We start from the raw sequence: 25,853 nt of genomic DNA, 5'->3' as shown, positions 1-25,853 counted from the left end.
ATCGAGTGATCAGAGGCGAGGGAACACGGTACGAATCGAGTGAGCAGTGCCGAGGGAACATGGTGCGAATCGAGTGAGTATTGCCGAGGGAACATGGTGAGAATTGAGTGAACAGAGCCGTGGGAACATGGTGGGAATCGAGTGAACAGTGCCAAGGGAACATGGTGCGATTCGAGTGAACAGAGCCGAGGGAACATGGTGAAAATAGCGTGAACAGAGCCGAGGGAATATGGAGCGATTCAAGTGAACAGAGCCGAGGGAACATGGTCTGAATCGAGTGGGCAATGCCGAGGGAACATGATACGAATTGAGTGAACATTGCCGAGGGAACATGCTGCGAAATGAGTGACCAGTGCCGAGGGGACATGGTGTGAATCGAATGAACAGAGCCGAGGGAACACGGTGCGAATCGAGTGAATAGTGCAAAGGGAACATGGTGTGAATCGAGTGAAGACAGCCGAGGGAACACAGTGCGAATCGAGTGAATAGTGCCGAGGGAACATGGTGTGAATCGAGTGAATAGAGCCGAGGGAACACGGTGCGAATCGAGTGATCAGAGGCGAGGGAACACGGTACGAATCGAGTGAGCAGTGCCGAGGGAACATGGTGCGAATCGAGTGAGTATTGCCGAGGGAACATGGTGAGAATTGAGTGAACAGAGCCGTGGGAACATGGTGGGAATCGAGTGAACAGTGCCAAGGGAACATGGTGCGATTCGAGTGAACAGAGCCGAGGGAACATGGTGAAAATAGAGTGAACAGAGCCGAGGGAATATGGAGCGATTCAAGTGAACAGAGCCGAGGGAACATGGTCTGAATCGAGTGGGCAATGCCGAGGGAACATGATACGAATTGAGTGAACATTGCCGAGGGAACATGGTGCGAAATGAGTGACCAGTGCCGAGGGGACATGGTGTGAATCGAGTGAACAGAGCCGAGGGTACACGGTGCGAATCGAGTGAATAGTGCAAAGGGAACATGGTGTGAATCGAGTGAAGAGAGCCGAGGGAACACGGTGCGATTCGAGTGAATAGTGCCGAGGGAACATGGTGTGAACCGAGTGAAGAGAGCCGAGGTGACACGTTGCGATTCGAGTGATCAGAGCCGAGGGAACACGGTACGAATCGAGTGAGCAGTGCCGAGGGAACATGGTGCGAATCGAGTGAGCATTGCCGAGGGAACATGGTGAGAATTGATTGAACAGAGCCGAGGGAACATTTTGGGAATGGAGTGAACAGTGCCAAGGGAACATGGTGTGATTCGAGTGAACAGAGCCGAGGGAACATGGTGAAAATAGAGTGAACAGAGCCGAGGGAATATGGAGCGATTCAAGTGAAGAGAGCCGAGGGAACATGGTGTGAATCGAGTGAACATTGCCGAGGGAACATGGTGCGAATCGAATGACCAGTTCCGAGGGAACATGGTTTGAATTGAGTGAGCTGTTCCGAGGGAAAATGGTGTGAACCGAGCAAACAGAGCCGAGGTAACATGGTGTGAATCGAGTGAACAGTGCTGAGGGAACATGGTGTGAATCGAGTGAAAAGAGGCGAGGGAACATGGTGTGAATCGAGTGAACAATGCCGAGGGAACATGTTATGAATTGAGTGAACAGAGCCGAGGGAACATGGTGTGAATCGAGTGAAAAATGCTGTGCGAACATGGTACGAATCGCATGAGCATTGCTGAGGGAACATGGTGCGAATCGAATGAACAGAGATGAGGGAACATGGTGCGAATCGAGTGAACAGAACCGAGGGAACATTGTGTGAATCGAGTGAAGAGAGCCGAGGGAACATGGTGTGAATCGAGTGAACAGTGCTGAGGGAACATGGTCTGAATCGAGTGGGCAATGCCGAGGGAACATGATATGAATTGAATGAACATTGCCGAGGGAACATGGTGCGAATTGAGTGAACAGTGCCGAGGGAACATTGTGTGAATCGAGTGAAGAGAGCCGAGGGAACATGGTGTGAATCGAGTGAACAGTGCCGAGGGAACATGGTGTGAATCGAGTGAACAGTGCCGAGGGAACATGCTCTGAATCGAGTGAGCAGAGCCGAGGGAACATGATGAGAATCAAGTGAACAGAGCCGAGGGAACATGGTGTGAATCGAGCGAACAGAGCCGAGGGAACATGGTGTGAATCGAGTAAACAGAGGCGAGGGAATATGGAGCGAATCGAGTGAACACGCCGAGGGAACAAGGTGTGAATCGAGTGAACATTGCCGAGGGAACATGGTGCGAATCGAGTGAGCAGTTCCGAGGGAACATGGTCTGAATCGAGTGAGCAGTTCCGAGGTAACATGGTGCGAATCGAGTGAAGAGTGCCGAGGGAACATGGTGTGAATCGAGTGAGCAGTGCTGAGGGAACATGGTGTGAATCGAGTGGGCAATGCCGAGGGAACATGATATGAATTGAGTGAACATTGCCGAGGGAACATGGTGCGAATTGAGTGAACAGTGCCGAGGAAACATGGTGTGAATCGAGTGAAAAATGCTGAGCGCACATGGTACGAATCGCATGAGCATTGCTGAGGGAACATGGTGCGAATCGAGTGAACAGAGATGAGGGAACATGGTGCGAATCGAGTGAACAGAACCGAGGGAACATTGTGTGAATCGAGTGAAGAGAGCCGAGGGAACATGGTGTGAATCGAGTGAACAGTGCTGAGGGAACATGGTCTGAATCGAGTGGGCAATGCCGAGGGAACATGATATGAATTGAATGAACATTGCCGAGGGAACATGGTGCGAATTGAGTGAACAGTGCCGAGGGAACATTGTGTGAATCGAGTGAAGAGAGCCGAGGGAACATGGTGTGAATCGAGTGAACAGTGCCGAGGGAACATGGTGTGAATCGAGTGAGCAGTGCCGAGGGAACATGGTGTGAATCGAGTGAACAGTGCCGAGGGAACATGCTCTGAATCGAGTGAGCAGAGCCGAGGGAACATGATGAGAATCAAGTGAACAGAGCCGAGGGAACATGGTGTGAATCGAGTGAACAGAGCCGAGGGAACATGGTGTGAATCGAGTAAACAGAGGCGAGGGAATATGGAGCGAATCGAGTGAACACGCCGAGGGAACAAGGTGTGAATCGAGTGAACATTGCCGAGGGAACATGGTGCGAATCGAGTGAGCAGTTCCGAGGGAACATGGTCTGAATCGAGTGAGCAGTTCCGAGGAAACATGGTGCGAAACGAGTGAACAGAGGCGAGGGAACACGGTGCGAATCGAGTTAGCAGTGCCGAGGGAACATGGTGTGAATCGTGTGAACAGTGCCGAGGGAACATAGTATGAATCGAGTGAGCATTGCTGAGGGAACATGGTGTGAATCAAATGGACAGTGCTGAGGGAACATGGTGTGAATCGAGTGAAAAGAGCCGAGGGAACATGGTGTGAGTCGAGTGAACAATGCCGAGGAACATGGTATGATTTAAGTGAACATTGCCGAGGGAACATGGTGCGAAATGAGTGACCAGTGCCGAGGGAACATAGTGTGAATCGAGTGAAGAGAGCCGAGGGAGCACGGTGCGAATCGAGTGATCAGAGCCGAGGGAACATGGTACGAATCGAGTGAGCACTGCCGAGGGAACATGGTGCGAATCGAGTGAGCATTGTCGAGGGAACATGGTGAGAATTGAGTGAACAGAGCCGAGGGAACATGGTGGGAATCGAGTGAACAGTGCCAAGGGAACATGGTGCGATTCGAGTTAACAGAGCCGAGGGAACATGGTGAAAATAGCGTGAACAGAGCCGAGGGAATATGGAGCGATTCAAGTGAACAGAGCCGAGGGAACATGGTCTGAATCGAGTGGGCAATGCCGAGGGAACATGATACGAATTGAGTGAACATTGCCGAGGGAACATGCTGCGAAATGAGTGACCAGTGCTGAGGGGACATGGTGTGAATCGAGTGAACAGAGCCGAGGGAACACGGTGCGAATCGAGTGAAAAGTGCAAAGGGAACATGGTGTGAATCGAGTGAAGACAGCCGAGGGAACACGGTGCGAATCGAGTGATCAGAGCCGAGGGAACATGGTGCGAATCGAGTGAGCATTGTCGAGGGAACATGGTGAGAATTGAGTGAACAGAGCCGAGGGAACATGGTGGGAATCGAGTGAACAGTGCCAAGGGAACATGGTGCGATTCGAGTGAACAGAGCCGAGGGAACATGGTGAAAATAGCGTGAACAGAGCCGAGGGAATATGGAGCGATTCAAGTGAACAGAGCCGAGGGAACATGGTCTGAATCGAGTGGGCAATGCCGAGGGAACATGATACGAATTGAGTGAACATTGCCGAGGGAACATGCTGCGAAATGAGTGACCAGTGCCGAGGGAACATGGGGTGAATCGCGTGAACAGTGCCGAGGGAACATAGTATGAATCGAGTGAACATTGCTGAGGGAACATGGTGTGAATCGAGTGAACAGTGCCGAGGGAATATGGTGTGAATCGAGTGAACAGTGTCGAGGGAACATGGTGTGAATCGAGTGAATAGAGCCGAGGGAACATGGTGTGAATCGAGTGAACAGTGCCGAGGGAGCATTGTCTGAATCGAGTGAACAGAGCCGAGGGAACATGGTGCGAATCCAGTGAACAGAGCCGAGGGAATATGGAGCGAATTTAGTGAACAGGCCGAGGGAACATGGTGTGAATCGAGTGAACATTGCCGAGGGAACATGCTGCTAATCGAGTGAACAGGCCCAGGGAACATGTTGTGAATCGAGTGAACATTGGCGAGGGAACATGCTGCGAATCGAGTGAAGAGTGCCGAGGGAACATGGTGTGAATCTAGTGAGCAGTGCTGAGGGAACATGGTCTGAATCGAGTGGGCAATGCCGAGGGAACCTGATATGAATTGAGTGAACAGTGCCGAGGGAACATGATGCGAACTGAGTGAACAGTGCTGAGGGAACATGGTGTGAATCGAGTTAGCAATGCCGTGGGAGCATGGTGCGAATCGAGTGCACAGTGACGAGGGAACTGGGTGTGAATCGAGTGAACAGAGCCGAGGGAACACGGTGCGAATCGAGTGAACAGAGCTGAGGGAACTTGGTGCGAATCGAGTGAACATTGCTGAGGGAACGTGGTGTGAATCGAGTGAGCAGAGCCGAGGGAACATGGTGTGAATCGAGTGAACAGAGCCGAGGGAACATGGTGCGAATCGAGTGAACAGTGCCGAGGTAACATGGTGTGAATCGAGTGAGTAGTGCTGAGGGAACATGGTCTGAATCGAGTGGGCAATGCCGAGGGAACATGTTACGAATTGAGTGAACATTGCCGAGGGAACATGGTGCGAAATGAGTGACCAGTGCCGAGGGAACATCGTGTGAATTGAGTGAACAGAGCCGAGGGAATACGGTTCGAATCGAGTGAATAGTGCAAAGGGAACATGATGTGAATCGATTGAAGAGTGCCGAGGGAACACGGTGCGATTCGAATGAATAGTCCCGAGGGAACATGGTGTGAATCGATTGAAGAGAGCCGAGGGAACACGGTGCGAATCGAGTGATCAGAGCCGAGGGAACACGGTACGAATCGAGAGAGCAGTGCCGAGGGAACATGCTCTGAATCGAGTGTGCAGAGCCGAGGGAACATGGTGTGAATCGAGTGAACAGAGCCGAGGGAACATGGTGTGAATCGAGTAAACAGAGGCAAGGGAATATGGAGCGAATCGAGTGAACAGGCCGAGGGAACAAGGTGTGAATCGAGTGAACATTGCCGAGGGAACATGGTGCGAATCGAGTGAGCAGTTCCGAGGAAACATGGTGCGAATCGAGTGACGAGTGCCGAGGGAACATGGTGTGAATCGAGTGAGCAGTGCTGAGGGAACATGGTGTGAATCGAGTGGGCAATGCCGAGGGAACATGATATGAATTGAGTGAACATTGCCGAGGGAACATGGTGCGAATTGAGTGAACATTGCCGAGGGAACATGGTGTGAATCGAGTTTACAGAGCCGAGGGAATACGGTGCGAATCGTGTGAATTGTGCTGAGGGAACATGGTGAGAATCGAGTGAAGAGAGCCGAGGGAACACGCTGCGAATCGAGTGAACAGAGCCGACGAAACATGGTGTGAATCGAGTGAGCAGTGCGGAGGGAACATGGTGTGAAGTGAGTGAGCACTGCCGAGGGAACATGCTGTGAATTGAGTGAGCATTGCCGAGGTAACATGGTGTGAATCGAGTTAGCATTGCCGAGGGAACATGGTGTGAATTGAGAGAACAGTGCCGAGGGAACATGGTGTGAATCGAGTGAACGGTGCCGAGGGAACATTGTGTGAATCGAGTAAACAGAGCCGAGGGAACATGGTGTTAATCGCTGAACAGTGTCAAGGGGACATGGTGTGAATCGAGTGAACAGTGCCGAGGGAATATGGTCCAAATCGAGTGAACAGTGCTGAGGGAACATGGTGCGAATCGAGTGAACAGTGCCGAGGGAACTTGGTCCGAATCGAGTGAATAGTGCCGAGGGATCATGGTTCGAATTGAGTGAACAGTGCTGAGGGAACGTGGTGTGAATCGAGTGAGCAGAGCCGAGGGAACATGGTGTGAATCGAGTGAACAGAGCCGAGGGAACATGATGAGAATCGAGTTAACAGTTCCGAGGTAACATGGTGCGAAACGAGTGAACAGAGGCGAGGGAACATGGTGTGAGTCGAGTGAACAATGCCGAGGAACATGGTATGAATTGAGTGAACATTGCCGAGGGAACATGGTGGGAATCGAGTGAACAGTGCCAAGGGAACCTGGTGCGATTCGAGTGAACAGAGCCGAGGGAACATGGTGAAAATAGAGTGAACAGAGCAGAGGGAATATGGAGCGATTCAAGTGAACAGAGCCGAGGGAACACGGTCTGAATCGAGTGGGCAATGCCGAGGGAACATGATACGAATTGAGAGAACATTGCCGAGGGAACATGCTGCGAAATGAGTGACCAGTGCCGAGGGGACATGGTGTGAATCGAGTGAACAGTGCTGAGGGAACATGGTGTGAATCGAGAGAAAAGAGGCGAGGGAACATGGTGTGAATCGAGTGAACAATGCCGAGGGAACATGTTATGAATTGAGTGAACAGAGCCGAGTGAACATGGTGTGAATCGAGTGAAAATTGCTGAGGGAACATGGTACGAATCGCGTGAGCATTGCCGAGGGCACATGGTGCGAATCGAGTGAACAGAGATGAGGGAACATGGTGCGAATCGAGTGAACAGAACCGAGGGAACATTGTGTGAATCGAGTGAAGAGAGCCGAGGGAACATGGTGTGAATCGAGTGAACAGTGCCGAGGGAACATGCTCTGAATCGAGTGAGCAGAGCCGAGGGAACATGATGAGAATCAAGTGATCAGAGCCGAGGGAACATTGTGTGAATCGAGTGAACAGAGCCGAGGCAACATGGTGTGAATCGAGTAAACAGAGGCGAGGGAATATGGAGCGAATCGAGTGATCAGGCCGAGGGAACAAGGTGTGAATCGAGTGAACATTGCCGAGGGAACATGGTGCGAATCGAGTGAGCAGTTCCGAGGGAACATGGTCTGAATCGAGTGAGTTGTTCCGAGGAAACATGGTGCCGATCGAGTGAAGAGTGCCGAGGGAACATGGTGTGAATTGAGTGAGCAGTGCTGAGGGAACATGGTCTGAATCGAGTGGGCAATGCCGAGGGAACATAGTGCGAATTGAGTGAACAGTGCCGAGGGAACATGGTGCGAATTGAGTGAACAGTTCCGAGGGAACATGGTCTGAATCGAGTGAGTTGTTCCGAGGAAACATGGTGCGAATCGAGTGAAGAGTGCCGAAGGAACATGGTGTGAATTGAGTGAGCAGTGCTGAGGGAACATGGTCTGAATCGAGTGGGCAATGCCGAGGGAACATAGTGCGAATTGAGTGAACAGTGCCGAGGGAACATCGTGTGAATCGAGTGAAGAGAGCCGAGGGAACACGGTGCGATTCGAGTGAATTGTGCCGAGGGAACGTGGTGTGAATCGAGTGAAGAGAGCCGAGGGAACACGGTGCGAATCGAGTGATCAGAGCCGAGCGAACATGGTACGAATCGAGTGAGCACTGCCGAGGGAACATGGTGCGAATCGAGTGAACAGTGCCAAGGGAACATGGTGCGATTCGAGTGAACAGAGCCGAGGGAACATGGTGAAAATAGCGTGAACAGAGCCGAGGGAATATGGAACGATTCAAGTGAACAGAGCCGAGGGAACATGGTCTGAATCGAGTGGGCAATGCCGAGGGAACATGATACGAATTGAGTGAACATTGCCGAGGGAACATGCTGCGAAATGAGTGACCAGTGCCGAGGGGACATGGTGTGAATCGAGTGAACAGAGCCGAGGGAACACGGTGCGAATCGAGTGAATAGTGCAAAGGGAACATGGTGTGAATCGAGTGAAGACAGCCGAGGGAACACGGTGCGATTCGAGTGAATAGTGCCGAGGGAACATGGTGTGAATCGAGTGAAGAGAGCCGAGGGAACACGGTGCGAATCGAGTGATCAGAGGCGAGGGAACACGGTACGAATCGAGTGAGCAGTGCCGAGGGAACATGGTGCGAATCGAGTGAGTATTGCCGAGGGAACATGGTGAGAATTGAGTGAACAGAGCCGTGGGAACATGGTGGGAATCGAGTGAACAGTGCCAAGGGAACATGGTGCGATTCGAGTGAACAGAGCCGAGGGAACATGGTGAAAATAGCGTGAACAGAGCCGAGGGAATATGGAGCGATTCAAGTGAACAGAGCCGAGGGAACATGGTCTGAATCGAGTGGGCAATGCCGAGGGAACATGATACGAATTGAGTGAACATTGCCGAGGGAACATGCTGCGAAATGAGTGACCAGTGCCGAGGGGACATGGTGTGAATCGAATGAACAGAGCCGAGGGAACACGGTGCGAATCGAGTGAATAGTGCAAAGGGAACATGGTGTGAATCGAGTGAAGACAGCCGAGGGAACACAGTGCGAATCGAGTGAATAGTGCCGAGGGAACATGGTGTGAATCGAGTGAATAGAGCCGAGGGAACACGGTGCGAATCGAGTGATCAGAGGCGAGGGAACACGGTACGAATCGAGTGAGCAGTGCCGAGGGAACATGGTGCGAATCGAGTGAGTATTGCCGAGGGAACATGGTGAGAATTGAGTGAACAGAGCCGTGGGAACATGGTGGGAATCGAGTGAACAGTGCCAAGGGAACATGGTGCGATTCGAGTGAACAGAGCCGAGGGAACATGGTGAAAATAGAGTGAACAGAGCCGAGGGAATATGGAGCGATTCAAGTGAACAGAGCCGAGGGAACATGGTCTGAATCGAGTGGGCAATGCCGAGGGAACATGATACGAATTGAGTGAACATTGCCGAGGGAACATGGTGCGAAATGAGTGACCAGTGCCGAGGGGACATGGTGTGAATCGAGTGAACAGAGCCGAGGGTACACGGTGCGAATCGAGTGAATAGTGCAAAGGGAACATGGTGTGAATCGAGTGAAGAGAGCCGAGGGAACACGGTGCGATTCGAGTGAATAGTGCCGAGGGAACATGGTGTGAACCGAGTGAAGAGAGCCGAGGTGACACGTTGCGATTCGAGTGATCAGAGCCGAGGGAACACGGTACGAATCGAGTGAGCAGTGCCGAGGGAACATGGTGCGAATCGAGTGAGCATTGCCGAGGGAACATGGTGAGAATTGATTGAACAGAGCCGAGGGAACATTTTGGGAATGGAGTGAACAGTGCCAAGGGAACATGGTGTGATTCGAGTGAACAGAGCCGAGGGAACATGGTGAAAATAGAGTGAACAGAGCCGAGGGAATATGGAGCGATTCAAGTGAAGAGAGCCGAGGGAACATGGTGTGAATCGAGTGAACATTGCCGAGGGAACATGGTGCGAATCGAATGACCAGTTCCGAGGGAACATGGTTTGAATTGAGTGAGCTGTTCCGAGGGAAAATGGTGTGAACCGAGCAAACAGAGCCGAGGTAACATGGTGTGAATCGAGTGAACAGTGCTGAGGGAACATGGTGTGAATCGAGTGAAAAGAGGCGAGGGAACATGGTGTGAATCGAATGAACAATGCCGAGGGAACATGTTATGAATTGAGTGAACAGAGCCGAGGGAACATGGTGTGAATCGAGTGAAAAATGCTGTGCGAACATGGTACGAATCGCATGAGCATTGCTGAGGGAACATGGTGCGAATCGAATGAACAGAGATGAGGGAACATGGTGCGAATCGAGTGAACAGAACCGAGGGAACATTGTGTGAATCGAGTGAAGAGAGCCGAGGGAACATGGTGTGAATCGAGTGAACAGTGCTGAGGGAACATGGTCTGAATCGAGTGGGCAATGCCGAGGGAACATGATATGAATTGAATGAACATTGCCGAGGGAACATGGTGCGAATTGAGTGAACAGTGCCGAGGGAACATTGTGTGAATCGAGTGAAGAGAGCCGAGGGAACATGGTGTGAATCGAGTGAACAGTGCCGAGGGAACATGGTGTGAATCGAGTGAACAGTGCCGAGGGAACATGCTCTGAATCGAGTGAGCAGAGCCGAGGGAACATGATGAGAATCAAGTGAACAGAGCCGAGGGAACATGGTGTGAATCGAGCGAACAGAGCCGAGGGAACATGGTGTGAATCGAGTAAACAGAGGCGAGGGAATATGGAGCGAATCGAGTGAACACGCCGAGGGAACAAGGTGTGAATCGAGTGAACATTGCCGAGGGAACATGGTGCGAATCGAGTGAGCAGTTCCGAGGGAACATGGTCTGAATCGAGTGAGCAGTTCCGAGGTAACATGGTGCGAATCGAGTGAAGAGTGCCGAGGGAACATGGTGTGAATCGAGTGAGCAGTGCTGAGGGAACATGGTGTGAATCGAGTGGGCAATGCCGAGGGAACATGATATGAATTGAGTGAACATTGCCGAGGGAACATGGTGCGAATTGAGTGAACAGTGCCGAGGAAACATGGTGTGAATCGAGTGAAAAATGCTGAGCGCACATGGTACGAATCGCATGAGCATTGCTGAGGGAACATGGTGCGAATCGAGTGAACAGAGATGAGGGAACATGGTGCGAATCGAGTGAACAGAACCGAGGGAACATTGTGTGAATCGAGTGAAGAGAGCCGAGGGAACATGGTGTGAATCGAGTGAACAGTGCTGAGGGAACATGGTCTGAATCGAGTGGGCAATGCCGAGGGAACATGATATGAATTGAATGAACATTGCCGAGGGAACATGGTGCGAATTGAGTGAACAGTGCCGAGGGAACATTGTGTGAATCGAGTGAAGAGAGCCGAGGGAACATGGTGTGAATCGAGTGAACAGTGCCGAGGGAACATGGTGTGAATCGAGTGAGCAGTGCCGAGGGAACATGGTGTGAATCGAGTGAACAGTGCCGAGGGAACATGCTCTGAATCGAGTGAGCAGAGCCGAGGGAACATGATGAGAATCAAGTGAACAGAGCCGAGGGAACATGGTGTGAATCGAGTGAACAGAGCCGAGGGAACATGGTGTGAATCGAGTAAACAGAGGCGAGGGAATATGGAGCGAATCGAGTGAACACGCCGAGGGAACAAGGTGTGAATCGAGTGAACATTGCCGAGGGAACATGGTGCGAATCGAGTGAGCAGTTCCGAGGGAACATGGTCTGAATCGAGTGAGCAGTTCCGAGGAAACATGGTGCGAAACGAGTGAACAGAGGCGAGGGAACACGGTGCGAATCGAGTTAGCAGTGCCGAGGGAACATGGTGTGAATCGTGTGAACAGTGCCGAGGGAACATAGTATGAATCGAGTGAGCATTGCTGAGGGAACATGGTGTGAATCAAATGGACAGTGCTGAGGGAACATGGTGTGAATCGAGTGAAAAGAGCCGAGGGAACATGGTGTGAGTCGAGTGAACAATGCCGAGGAACATGGTATGATTTAAGTGAACATTGCCGAGGGAACATGGTGCGAAATGAGTGACCAGTGCCGAGGGAACATAGTGTGAATCGAGTGAAGAGAGCCGAGGGAGCACGGTGCGAATCGAGTGATCAGAGCCGAGGGAACATGGTACGAATCGAGTGAGCACTGCCGAGGGAACATGGTGCGAATCGAGTGAGCATTGTCGAGGGAACATGGTGAGAATTGAGTGAACAGAGCCGAGGGAACATGGTGGGAATCGAGTGAACAGTGCCAAGGGAACATGGTGCGATTCGAGTTAACAGAGCCGAGGGAACATGGTGAAAATAGCGTGAACAGAGCCGAGGGAATATGGAGCGATTCAAGTGAACAGAGCCGAGGGAACATGGTCTGAATCGAGTGGGCAATGCCGAGGGAACATGATACGAATTGAGTGAACATTGCCGAGGGAACATGCTGCGAAATGAGTGACCAGTGCTGAGGGGACATGGTGTGAATCGAGTGAACAGAGCCGAGGGAACACGGTGCGAATCGAGTGAATAGTGCAAAGGGAACATGGTGTGAATCGAGTGAAGACAGCCGAGGGAACACGGTGCGAATCGAGTGATCAGAGCCGAGGGAACATGGTGCGAATCGAGTGAGCATTGTCGAGGGAACATGGTGAGAATTGAGTGAACAGAGCCGAGGGAACATGGTGGGAATCGAGTGAACAGTGCCAAGGGAACATGGTGCGATTCGAGTGAACAGAGCCGAGGGAACATGGTGAAAATAGCGTGAACAGAGCCGAGGGAATATGGAGCGATTCAAGTGAACAGAGCCGAGGGAACATGGTCTGAATCGAGTGGGCAATGCCGAGGGAACATGATACGAATTGAGTGAACATTGCCGAGGGAACATGCTGCGAAATGAGTGACCAGTGCCGAGGGAACATGGTGTGAATCGAGTGAACAGGCCCAGGGAACATGTTGTGAATCGAGTGAACATTGGCGAGGGAACATGCTGCGAATCGAGTGAAGAGTGCCGAGGGAACATGGTGTGAATCTAGTGAGCAGTGCTGAGGGAACATGGTCTGAATCGAGTGTGCAATGCCGAGCGAACCTGATATGAATTGAGTGAACAGTGCCGAGGGAACATGATGCGAACTGAGTGAACAGTGCTGAGGGAACACGGTGCGAATCGAGCTAGCAGTGCCGAGGGAACATGGGGTGAATCGCGTGAACAGTGCCGAGGGAACATAGTATGAATCGAGTGAACATTGCTGAGGGAACATGGTGTGAATCGAGTGAACAGTGCCGAGGGAATATGGTGTGAATCGAGTGAACAGTGTCGAGGGAACATGGTGTGAATCGAGTGAATAGAGCCGAGGGAACATGGTGTGAATCGAGTGAACAGTGCCGAGGGAGCATTGTCTGAATCGAGTGAACAGAGCCGAGGGAACATGGTGCGAATCCAGTGAACAGAGCCGAGGGAATATGGAGCGAATTTAGTGAACAGGCCGAGGGAACATGGTGTGAATCGAGTGAACATTGCCGAGGGAACATGCTGCTAATCGAGTGAACAGGCCCAGGGAACATGTTGTGAATCGAGTGAACATTGGCGAGGGAACATGCTGCGAATCGAGTGAAGAGTGCCGAGGGAACATGGTGTGAATCTAGTGAGCAGTGCTGAGGGAACATGGTCTGAATCGAGTGGGCAATGCCGAGGGAACCTGATATGAATTGAGTGAACAGTGCCGAGGGAACATGATGCGAACTGAGTGAACAGTGCTGAGGGAACATGGTGTGAATCGAGTTAGCAATGCCGTGGGAGCATGGTGCGAATCGAGTGCACAGTGACGAGGGAACTGGGTGTGAATCGAGTGAACAGAGCCGAGGGAACACGGTGCGAATCGAGTGAACAGAGCTGAGGGAACTTGGTGCGAATCGAGTGAACATTGCTGAGGGAACGTGGTGTGAATCGAGTGAGCAGAGCCGAGGGAACATGGTGTGAATCGAGTGAACAGAGCCGAGGGAACATGGTGCGAATCGAGTGAACAGTGCCGAGGTAACATGGTGTGAATCGAGTGAGTAGTGCTGAGGGAACATGGTCTGAATCGAGTGGGCAATGCCGAGGGAACATGTTACGAATTGAGTGAACATTGCCGAGGGAACATGGTGCGAAATGAGTGACCAGTGCCGAGGGAACATCGTGTGAATTGAGTGAACAGAGCCGAGGGAATACGGTTCGAATCGAGTGAATAGTGCAAAGGGAACATGATGTGAATCGATTGAAGAGTGCCGAGGGAACACGGTGCGATTCGAATGAATAGTCCCGAGGGAACATGGTGTGAATCGATTGAAGAGAGCCGAGGGAACACGGTGCGAATCGAGTGATCAGAGCCGAGGGAACACGGTACGAATCGAGAGAGCAGTGCCGAGGGAACATGCTCTGAATCGAGTGTGCAGAGCCGAGGGAACATGGTGTGAATCGAGTGAACAGAGCCGAGGGAACATGGTGTGAATCGAGTAAACAGAGGCAAGGGAATATGGAGCGAATCGAGTGAACAGGCCGAGGGAACAAGGTGTGAATCGAGTGAACATTGCCGAGGGAACATGGTGCGAATCGAGTGAGCAGTTCCGAGGAAACATGGTGCGAATCGAGTGACGAGTGCCGAGGGAACATGGTGTGAATCGAGTGAGCAGTGCTGAGGGAACATGGTGTGAATCGAGTGGGCAATGCCGAGGGAACATGATATGAATTGAGTGAACATTGCCGAGGGAACATGGTGCGAATTGAGTGAACATTGCCGAGGGAACATGGTGTGAATCGAGTTTACAGAGCCGAGGGAATACGGTGCGAATCGTGTGAATTGTGCTGAGGGAACATGGTGAGAATCGAGTGAAGAGAGCCGAGGGAACACGCTGCGAATCGAGTGAACAGAGCCGACGAAACATGGTGTGAATCGAGTGAGCAGTGCGGAGGGAACATGGTGTGAAGTGAGTGAGCACTGCCGAGGGAACATGCTGTGAATTGAGTGAGCATTGCCGAGGTAACATGGTGTGAATCGAGTTAGCATTGCCGAGGGAACATGGTGTGAATTGAGAGAACAGTGCCGAGGGAACATGGTGTGAATCGAGTGAACGGTGCCGAGGGAACATTGTGTGAATCGAGTAAACAGAGCCGAGGGAACATGGTGTTAATCGCTGAACAGTGTCAAGGGGACATGGTGTGAATCGAGTGAACAGTGCCGAGGGAATATGGTCCAAATCGAGTGAACAGTGCTGAGGGAACATGGTGCGAATCGAGTGAACAGTGCCGAGGGAACTTGGTCCGAATCGAGTGAATAGTGCCGAGGGATCATGGTTCGAATTGAGTGAACAGTGCTGAGGGAACGTGGTGTGAATCGAGTGAGCAGAGCCGAGGGAACATGGTGTGAATCGAGTGAACAGAGCCGAGGGAACATGATGAGAATCGAGTTAACAGTTCCGAGGTAACATGGTGCGAAACGAGTGAACAGAGGCGAGGGAACATGGTGTGAGTCGAGTGAACAATGCCGAGGAACATGGTATGAATTGAGTGAACATTGCCGAGGGAACATGGTGGGAATCGAGTGAACAGTGCCAAGGGAACCTGGTGCGATTCGAGTGAACAGAGCCGAGGGAACATGGTGAAAATAGAGTGAACAGAGCAGAGGGAATATGGAGCGATTCAAGTGAACAGAGCCGAGGGAACACGGTCTGAATCGAGTGGGCAATGCCGAGGGAACATGATACGAATTGAGAGAACATTGCCGAGGGAACATGCTGCGAAATGAGTGACCAGTGCCGAGGGGACATGGTGTGAATCGAGTGAACAGTGCTGAGGGAACATGGTGTGAATCGAGAGAAAAGAGGCGAGGGAACATGGTGTGAATCGAGTGAACAATGCCGAGGGAACATGTTATGAATTGAGTGAACAGAGCCGAGTGAACATGGTGTGAATCGAGTGAAAATTGCTGAGGGAACATGGTACGAATCGCGTGAGCATTGCCGAGGGCACATGGTGCGAATCGAGTGAACAGAGATGAGGGAACATGGTGCGAATCGAGTGAACAGAACCGAGGGAACATTGTGTGAATCGAGTGAAGAGAGCCGAGGGAACATGGTGTGAATCGAGTGAACAGTGCCGAGGGAACATGCTCTGAATCGAGTGAGCAGAGCCGAGGGAACATGATGAGAATCAAGTGATCAGAGCCGAGGGAACATTGTGTGAATCGAGTGAACAGAGCCGAGGCAACATGGTGTGAATCGAGTAAACAGAGGCGAGGGAATATGGAGCGAATCGAGTGATCAGGCCGAGGGAACAAGGTGTGAATCGAGTGAACATTGCCGAGGGAACATGGTGCGAATCGAGTGAGCAGTTCCGAGGGAACATGGTCTGAATCGAGTGAGTTGTTCCGAGGAAACATGGTGCCGATCGAGTGAAGAGTGCCGAGGGAACATGGTGTGAATTGAGTGAGCAGTGCTGAGGGAACATGGTCTGAATCGAGTGGGCAATGCCGAGGGAACATAGTGCGAATTGAGTGAACAGTGCCGAGGGAACATGGTGCGAATTGAGTGAACAGTTCCGAGGGAACATGGTCTGAATCGAGTGAGTTGTTCCGAGGAAACATGGTGCGAATCGAGTGAAGAGTGCCGAAGGAACATGGTGTGAATTGAGTGAGCAGTGCTGAGGGAACATGGTCTGAATCGAGTGGGCAATGCCGAGGGAACATAGTGCGAATTGAGTGAACAGTGCCGAGGGAACATGGTGTGAATCGAGTGAACAGAGCCGAGGGAATACGGTGCGAATCGTGTGAATTGTGCTGAGGGAACATGGTGAGAATCGAGTGAAGAGAGCCGAGGGAACACGGTTCGAATCGAGTGAACAGAGCCGACGAAACATGGTGTGAATCGAGTGAGCAGTGCGGAGGGAACATGGTGTGAAGTGAGTGAGCACTGCCGAGGGAACATGCTGTGAATTGAGTGAGCATTGCCGAGGTAACATGGTGTGAATCGAGTTAGCATTGCCGAGGGAACATGGTGTGAATCGAGAGAACAGTGCCGAGGGAACATGGTGTGAATCGAGTGAACGGTGCCGAGGGAACATTGTGTGAATCGAGTAAACAGAGCCGAGGGAACATGGTGTGAATCGAGTGAACAGTGTCAAGGGGACATGGTGTGAATCGAGTGAACAACGCCGTGGGAAAATGGTGCAAATCGAGTGAACAGTGCCGAGGGAACATGGTGCGAATCGAGTGAACAGTGCCGAGGTAACATGGTCCGAATCGAGTTAACAGTGCCGAGGGAACATGGTGCGAGTCGAGTGAGCAGTGCGAAGGGAACATGGTCCGAATCGAGTGAACAGTGCCAAGGGAACATGGTGCGAATTGAGTAAACAGTGCCGAGGGAACATGGTGCGAATCGAGTGAACAGTGCCGAGGGAACATGGTGCGAATTGAGTAAACAGTGCCGAGGGAACATGGTGTGAATCGAACGAACAGAGCCAAGGGAACATGGTCCGAATCGAGTGAGCAGTGCCGAGGGGTCATGGTGTGAATCGAGTGAACAGTGCCGAGGGAATATGGTCCAAATCGAGTGAACATTGCCGAGGGAACATGGTGCGAATCGAGTGAACAGTGCCGAGGGAACATGGTCCGAATCGAGTGAACAGTGCCGAGGGAACGGTGCGAATCGAGTGAATAGTGCCGAGGGATCATGGTTCGAATTGAGTGAACGGTGCTGAGGGAACGTGGTGTGAATCGAGTGAGCAGAGCCGAGGGAACATGGTGTGAATCGAGTGAACAGAGCCGAGGGAACATGGTTAGAATCGAGTTAACAGTTCCGAGGTAACATGGTGCGAAACGAGTGAACAGAGGCGAGGGAACACGGTGCGAATCGAGTTAGCAGTGCCGAGGGAACATGGTGTGAATCGTGTGAACAGTGCCGAGGGAACATAGTATGAATCGAGTGAGCATTGCTGAGAGAACATGGTGTGAATCAAATGGACAGTGCTGAGGGAACATGGTGTGAATCGAGTGAAAAGAGACAAGGGAACATGGTGTGAGTCGAGTGAACAATGCCGAGGAACATGGTATGAATTGAGTGAACATTGCCGAGGGAACATGGTGCGAAATGAGTGACCAGTGCCGAGGGAACATCGTGTGAATCGAGTGAAGAGAGCCGAGGGAACACGGTGCGATTCGAGTGAATTGTGCCGAGGGAACATGGTGTGAATCGAGTGAAGAGAGCCGAGGGAACACGGTGCGAATCGAGTGATCAGAGCCGAGCGAACATGGTACGAATCGAGTGAGCACTGCCGAGGGAACATGGTGCGAATCGAGTGAGCATTGTCGAGGGAACATGGTGAGAATTGAATGAACAGAGCCGAGGGAACATGGTGGGAATCGAGTGAACAGTGCCAAGGGAACATGGTGCGATTCGAGTGAACAGAGCCGAGGGAACATGGTGAAAATAGCGTGAACAGAGCCGAGGGAATATGGAACGATTCAAGTGAACAGAGCCGAGGGAACATGGTCTGAATCGAGTGGGCAATGCCGAGGGAACATGATACGAATTGAGTGAACATTGCCGAGGGAACATGCTGCGAAATGAGTGACCAGTGCCGAGGGGACATGGTGTGAATCGAGTGAACAGAGCCGAGGGAACACGGTGCGAATCGAGTGAATAGTGCAAAGGGAACATGGTGTGAATCGAGTGAAGACAGCCGAGGGAACACGGTGCGATTCGAGTGAATAGTGCCGAGGGAACATGGTGTGAATCGAGTGAAGAGAGCCGAGGGAACACGGTGCGAATCGAGTGATCAGAGGCGAGGGAACACGGTACGAATCGAGTGAGCAGTGCCGAGGGAACATGGTGCGAATCGAGTGAGTATTGCCGAGGGAACATGGTGAGAATTGAGTGAACAGAGCCGTGGGAACATGGTGGGAATCGAGTGAACAGTGCCAAGGGAACATGGTGCGATTCGAGTGAACAGAGCCGAGGGAACATGGTGAAAATAGCGTGAACAGAGCCGAGGGAATATGGAGCGATTCAAGTGAACAGAGCCGAGGGAACATGGTCTGAATCGAGTGGGCAATGCCGAGGGAACATGATACGAATTGAGTGAACATTGCCGAGGGAACATGCTGCGAAATGAGTGACCAGTGCCGAGGGGACATGGTGTGAATCGAATGAACAGAGCCGAGGGAACACGGTGCGAATCGAGTGAATAGTGCAAAGGGAACATGGTGTGAATCGAGTGAAGACAGCCGAGGGAACACAGTGCGAATCGAGTGAATAGTGCCGAGGGAACATGGTGTGAATCGAGTGAATAGAGCCGAGGGAACACGGTGCGAATCGAGTGATCAGAGGCGAGGGAACACGGTACGAATCGAGTGAGCAGTGCCGAGGGAACATGGTGCGAATCGAGTGAGTATTGCCGAGGGAACATGGTGAGAATTGAGTGAACAGAGCCGTGGGAACATGGTGGGAATCGAGTGAACAGTGCCAAGGGAACATGGTGCGATTCGAGTGAACAGAGCCGAGGGAACATGGTGAAAATAGAGTGAACAGAGCCGAGGGAATATGGAGCGATTCAAGTGAACAGAGCCGAGGGAACATGGTCTGAATCGAGTGGGCAATGCCGAGGGAACATGATACGAATTGAGTGAACATTGCCGAGGGAACATGGTGCGAAATGAGTGACCAGTGCCGAGGGGACATGGTGTGAATCGAGTGAACAGAGCCGAGGGTACACGGTGCGAATCGAGTGAATAGTGCAAAGGGAACATGGTGTGAATCGAGTGAAGAGAGCCGAGGGAACACGGTGCGATTCGAGTGAATAGTGCCGAGGGAACATGGTGTGAACCGAGTGAAGAGAGCCGAGGTGACACGTTGCGATTCGAGTGATCAGAGCCGAGGGAACACGGTACGAATCGAGTGAGCAGTGCCGAGGGAACATGGTGCGAATCGAGTGAGCATTGCCGAGGGAACATGGTGAGAATTGATTGAACAGAGCCGAGGGAACATTTTGGGAATGGAGTGAACAGTGCCAAGGGAACATGGTGTGATTCGAGTGAACAGAGCCGAGGGAACATGGTGAAAATAGAGTGAACAGAGCCGAGGGAATATGGAGCGATTCAAGTGAAGAGAGCCGAGGGAACATGGTGTGAATCGAGTGAACATTGCCGAGGGAACATGGTGCGAATCGAATGACCAGTTCCGAGGGAACATGGTTTGAATTGAGTGAGCTGTTCCGAGGGAAAATGGTGTGAACCGAGCAAACAGAGCCGAGGTAACATGGTGTGAATCGAGTGAACAGTGCTGAGGGAACATGGTGTGAATCGAGTGAAAAGAGGCGAGGGAACATGGTGTGAATCGAGTGAACAATGCCGAGGGAACATGTTATGAATTGAGTGAACAGAGCCGAGGGAACATGGTGTGAATCGAGTGAAAAATGCTGTGCGAACATGGTACGAATCGCATGAGCATTGCTGAGGGAACATGGTGCGAATCGAATGAACAGAGATGAGGGAACATGGTGCGAATCGAGTGAACAGAACCGAGGGAACATTGTGTGAATCGAGTGAAGAGAGCCGAGGGAACATGGTGTGAATCGAGTGAACAGTGCTGAGGGAACATGGTCTGAATCGAGTGGGCAATGCCGAGGGAACATGATATGAATTGAATGAACATTGCCGAGGGAACATGGTGCGAATTGAGTGAACAGTGCCGAGGGAACATTGTGTGAATCGAGTGAAGAGAGCCGAGGGAACATGGTGTGAATCGAGTGAACAGTGCCGAGGGAACATGGTGTGAATCGAGTGAACAGTGCCGAGGGAACATGCTCTGAATCGAGTGAGCAGAGCCGAGGGAACATGATGAGAATCAAGTGAACAGAGCCGAGGGAACATGGTGTGAATCGAGCGAACAGAGCCGAGGGAACATGGTGTGAATCGAGTAAACAGAGGCGAGGGAATATGGAGCGAATCGAGTGAACACGCCGAGGGAACAAGGTGTGAATCGAGTGAACATTGCCGAGGGAACATGGTGCGAATCGAGTGAGCAGTTCCGAGGGAACATGGTCTGAATCGAGTGAGCAGTTCCGAGGTAACATGGTGCGAATCGAGTGAAGAGTGCCGAGGGAACATGGTGTGAATCGAGTGAGCAGTGCTGAGGGAACATGGTGTGAATCGAGTGGGCAATGCCGAGGGAACATGATATGAATTGAGTGAACATTGCCGAGGGAACATGGTGCGAATTGAGTGAACAGTGCCGAGGAAACATGGTGTGAATCGAGTGAAAAATGCTGAGCGCACATGGTACGAATCGCATGAGCATTGCTGAGGGAACATGGTGCGAATCGAGTGAACAGAGATGAGGGAACATGGTGCGAATCGAGTGAACAGAACCGAGGGAACATTGTGTGAATCGAGTGAAGAGAGCCGAGGGAACATGGTGTGAATCGAGTGAACAGTGCTGAGGGAACATGGTCTGAATCGAGTGGGCAATGCCGAGGGAACATGATATGAATTGAATGAACATTGCCGAGGGAACATGGTGCGAATTGAGTGAACAGTGCCGAGGGAACATTGTGTGAATCGAGTGAAGAGAGCCGAGGGAACATGGTGTGAATCGAGTGAACAGTGCCGAGGGAACATGGTGTGAATCGAGTGAGCAGTGCCGAGGGAACATGGTGTGAATCGAGTGAACAGTGCCGAGGGAACATGCTCTGAATCGAGTGAGCAGAGCCGAGGGAACATGATGAGAATCAAGTGAACAGAGCCGAGGGAACATGGTGTGAATCGAGTGAACAGAGCCGAGGGAACATGGTGTGAATCGAGTAAACAGAGGCGAGGGAATATGGAGCGAATCGAGTGAACACGCCGAGGGAACAAGGTGTGAATCGAGTGAACATTGCCGAGGGAACATGGTGCGAATCGAGTGAGCAGTTCCGAGGGAACATGGTCTGAATCGAGTGAGCAGTTCCGAGGAAACATGGTGCGAAACGAGTGAACAGAGGCGAGGGAACACGGTGCGAATCGAGTTAGCAGTGCCGAGGGAACATGGTGTGAATCGTGTGAACAGTGCCGAGGGAACATAGTATGAATCGAGTGAGCATTGCTGAGGGAACATGGTGTGAATCAAATGGACAGTGCTGAGGGAACATGGTGTGAATCGAGTGAAAAGAGCCGAGGGAACATGGTGTGAGTCGAGTGAACAATGCCGAGGAACATGGTATGATTTAAGTGAACATTGCCGAGGGAACATGGTGCGAAATGAGTGACCAGTGCCGAGGGAACATCGTGTGAATCGAGTGAAGAGAGCCGAGGGAACACGGTGCGAATTGAGTGATCAGAGCCGAGGGAACATGGTACGAATCGAGTGAGCACTGCCGAGGGAACATGGTGCGAATCGAGTGAGCATTGTCGAGGGAACATGGTGAGAATTGAGTGAACAGAGCCGAGGGAACATGGTGGGAATCGAGTGAACAGTGCCAAGGGAACATGGTGCGATTCGAGTTAACAGAGCCGAGGGAACATGGTGAAAATAGCGTGAACAGAGCCGAGGGAATATGGAGCGATTCAAGTGAACAGAGCCGAGGGAACATGGTCTGAATCGAGTGGGCAATGCCGAGGGAACATGATACGAATTGAGTGAACATTGCCGAGGGAACATGCTGCGAAATGAGTGACCAGTGCCGAGGGGACATGGTGTGAATCGAGTGAACAGAGCCGAGGGAACACGGTGCGAATCGAGTGAATAGTGCAAAGGGAACATGGTGTGAATCGAGTGAAGACAGCCGAGGGAACACGGTGCGAATCGAGTGATCAGAGCCGAGGGAACATGGTGCGAATCGAGTGAGCATTGTCGAGGGAACATGGTGAGAATTGAGTGAACAGAGCCGAGGGAACATGGTGGGAATCGAGTGAACAGTGCCAAGGGAACATGGTGCGATTCGAGTGAACAGAGCCGAGGGAACATGGTGAAAATAGCGTGAACAGAGCCGAGGGAATATGGAGCGATTCAAGTGAACAGAGCCGAGGGAACATGGTCTGAATCGAGTGGGCAATGCCGAGGGAACATGATACGAATTCAGTGAACATAGCCGAGGGAACATGCTGCGAAATGAGTGACCAGTGCCGAGGGAACATGGTGTGAATCGAGTGAACAGGCCCAGGGAACATGTTGTGAATCGAGTGAACATTGGCGAGGGAACATGCTGCGAATCGAGTGAAGAGTGCCGAGGGAACATGGTGTGAATCTAGTGAGCAGTGCTGAGGGAACATGGTCTGAATCGAGTGTGCAATGCCGAGGGAACCTGATATGAATTGAGTGAACAGTGCCGAGGGAACATGATGCGAACTGAGTGAACAGTGCTGAGGGAACACGGTGCGAATCGAGCTAGCAGTGCCGAGGGAACATGGGGTGAATCGCGTGAACAGTGCCGAGGGAACATAGTATGAATCGAGTGAACATTGCTGAGGGAACATGGTGTGAATCGAGTGAACAGTGCCGAGGGAATATGGTGTGAATCGAGTGAACAGTGTCGAGGGAACATGGTGTGAATCGAGTGAATAGAGCCGAGGGAACATGGTGTGAATCGAGTGAACAGTGCCGAGGGAACATTGTCTGAATCGAGTGAACAGAGCCGAGGGAACATGGTGCGAATCCAGTGAACAGAGCCGAGGGAATATGGAGCGAATTTAGTGAACAGGCCGAGGGAACATGGTGTGAATCGAGTGAACATTGCCGAGGGAACATGCTGCTAATCGAGTGAACAGGCCCAGGGAACATGTTGTGAATCGAGTGAACATTGGCGAGGGAACATGCTGCGAATCGAGTGAAGAGTGCCGAGGGAACATGGTGTGAATCTAGTGAGCAGTGCTGAGGGAACATGGTCTGAATCGAGTGGGCAATGCCGAGGGAACCTGATATGAATTGAGTGAACAGTGCCGAGGGAACATGATGCGAACTGAGTGAACAGTGCTGAGGGAACATGGTGTGAATCGAGTTAGCAATGCCGTGGGAGCATGGTGCGAATCGAGTGCACAGTGACGAGGGAACTGGGTGTGAATCGAGTGAACAGAGCCGAGGGAACACGGTGCGAATCGAGTGAACAGAGCTGAGGGAACTTGGTGCGAATCGAGTGAACATTGCTGAGGGAACGTGGTGTGAATCGAGTGAGCAGAGCCGAGAGAACATGGTGTGAATCGAGTGAACAGAGCCGAGGGAACATGGTGCGAATCGAGTGAACAGTGCCGAGGTAACATGGTGTGAATCGAGTGAGTAGTGCTGAGGGAACATGGTCTGAATCGAGTGGGCAATGCCGAGGGAACATGTTACGAATTGAGTGAACATTGCCGAGGGAACATGGTGCGAAATGAGTGACCAGTGCCGAGGGAACATCGTGTGAATTGAGTGAACAGAGCCGAGGGAATACGGTTCGAATCGAGTGAATAGTGCAAAGGGAACATGATGTGAATCGATTGAAGAGTGCCGAGGGAACACCGTGCGATTCGAATGAATAGTCCCGAGGGAACATGGTGTGAATCGATTGAAGAGAGCCGAGGGAACACGGTGCGAATCGAGTGATCAGAGCCGAGGGAACATGGTACGAATCGAGAGAGCAGTGCCGAGGGAACATGGTGCGAATCGAGTGAGCATTGCCGAGGGAACATGGTGAGAATTGAGTGAACAGAGCCGAGGGAACATGGTGGGAATCGAGTGAACAGTGCCAAGGGTACATGGTGCGATTCGAGTGAACAGAGCCGAGGGAACATGATGAGAATCAAGTGAACAGAGCCGAGGGAACACGGTGCGAATCGAGTGAATAGTGCAAAGGGAACATGGTGTGAATCGAGAGAGCAGTGCTGAGGGAACATGGTGTGAATCGAGTGGGCAATGCCGAGGGAACATGATATGAATTGAGTGAACATTGCCGAGGGAACATGGTGCGAATTGAGTGAACAGTGCCGAGGGAACATGGTGTGAATCGAGTGAACAGAGCCGAGGGAATACGGTGCGAATCGTGTGAATTGTGCTGAGGGAACATGGTGAGAATCGAGTCAAGAGAGCCGAGGGAACACGGTGCGAATCGAGTGAACAGAGCCGACGAAACATGGTGTGAATCGAGTGAGCAGTGCCGAGGGAACATGGTGTGAAGTGAATGAGCACTGCCGAGGGAACATGCTGTGAATTGAGTGAGCATTGCCGAGGTAACATGGTGTGAATCGAGTTAGCATAGCCGAGGGAACATGGTGTGAATCGAGAGAACAGTGCCGAGGGAACATGGTGTGAATCGAGTGAACGGTGCCGAGGGAACATTGTGTGAATCGAGTAAACAGAGCCGAGGGAACATGGTGTGAATCGAGTGAACAGTGTCAAGGGGACATGGTGTGAATCGAGTGAACAACGCCGTGGGAAAAATTGCAAATCGAGTGAACAGTGCCGAGGGAACATAATATGAATCGAGTGAGCATTGCCGAGGGAACATGTTGTGAATCAAATGGACAGTGTTGAGGGAACATGGTGTGAATCGAGTGAAAAGAGCCGAGGGAACATGGTGTGAATCGAGTGAACAATGCCGAGGAACATGGTATGAATTGAGTGAACATTGCCGAGGGAACATGGTGCGAAATGAGTGACCAGTGCCGAGGGAACATCGTGTGAATCGAGTGAAGAGAGCCGAGGGAACACGGTGCGAATCGAGTGAATAGTGCAAAGGGAACATGGTGTGAATCGAGTGAAGAGAGCCGAGGGAACACGGTGCGATTCGAGTGAATTGTGCCGAGGGAACATGGTGTGAATCGAGTGAAGAGAGCCGAGGGAACACGGTGCGAATCGAGTGATCAGAGACGAGGGAACACGGTACGAATCGAGTGAGCAGTGCCGATGGAACATGGTGCGAATCGAGTGAGCATTGCCGAGGGAACATGGTGAGAATTGAGTGA

The sequence above is a fragment of the Carcharodon carcharias genome, chromosome 10 (assembly GCF_017639515.1).
Source record: "Carcharodon carcharias isolate sCarCar2 chromosome 10, sCarCar2.pri, whole genome shotgun sequence".
NCBI classification, from domain to species: Eukaryota; Metazoa; Chordata; class Chondrichthyes; order Lamniformes; family Lamnidae; genus Carcharodon; species Carcharodon carcharias.
The sequence above is the reverse complement of the archived record's forward strand: the minus strand, read 5'-3'. Positions refer to the sequence as shown.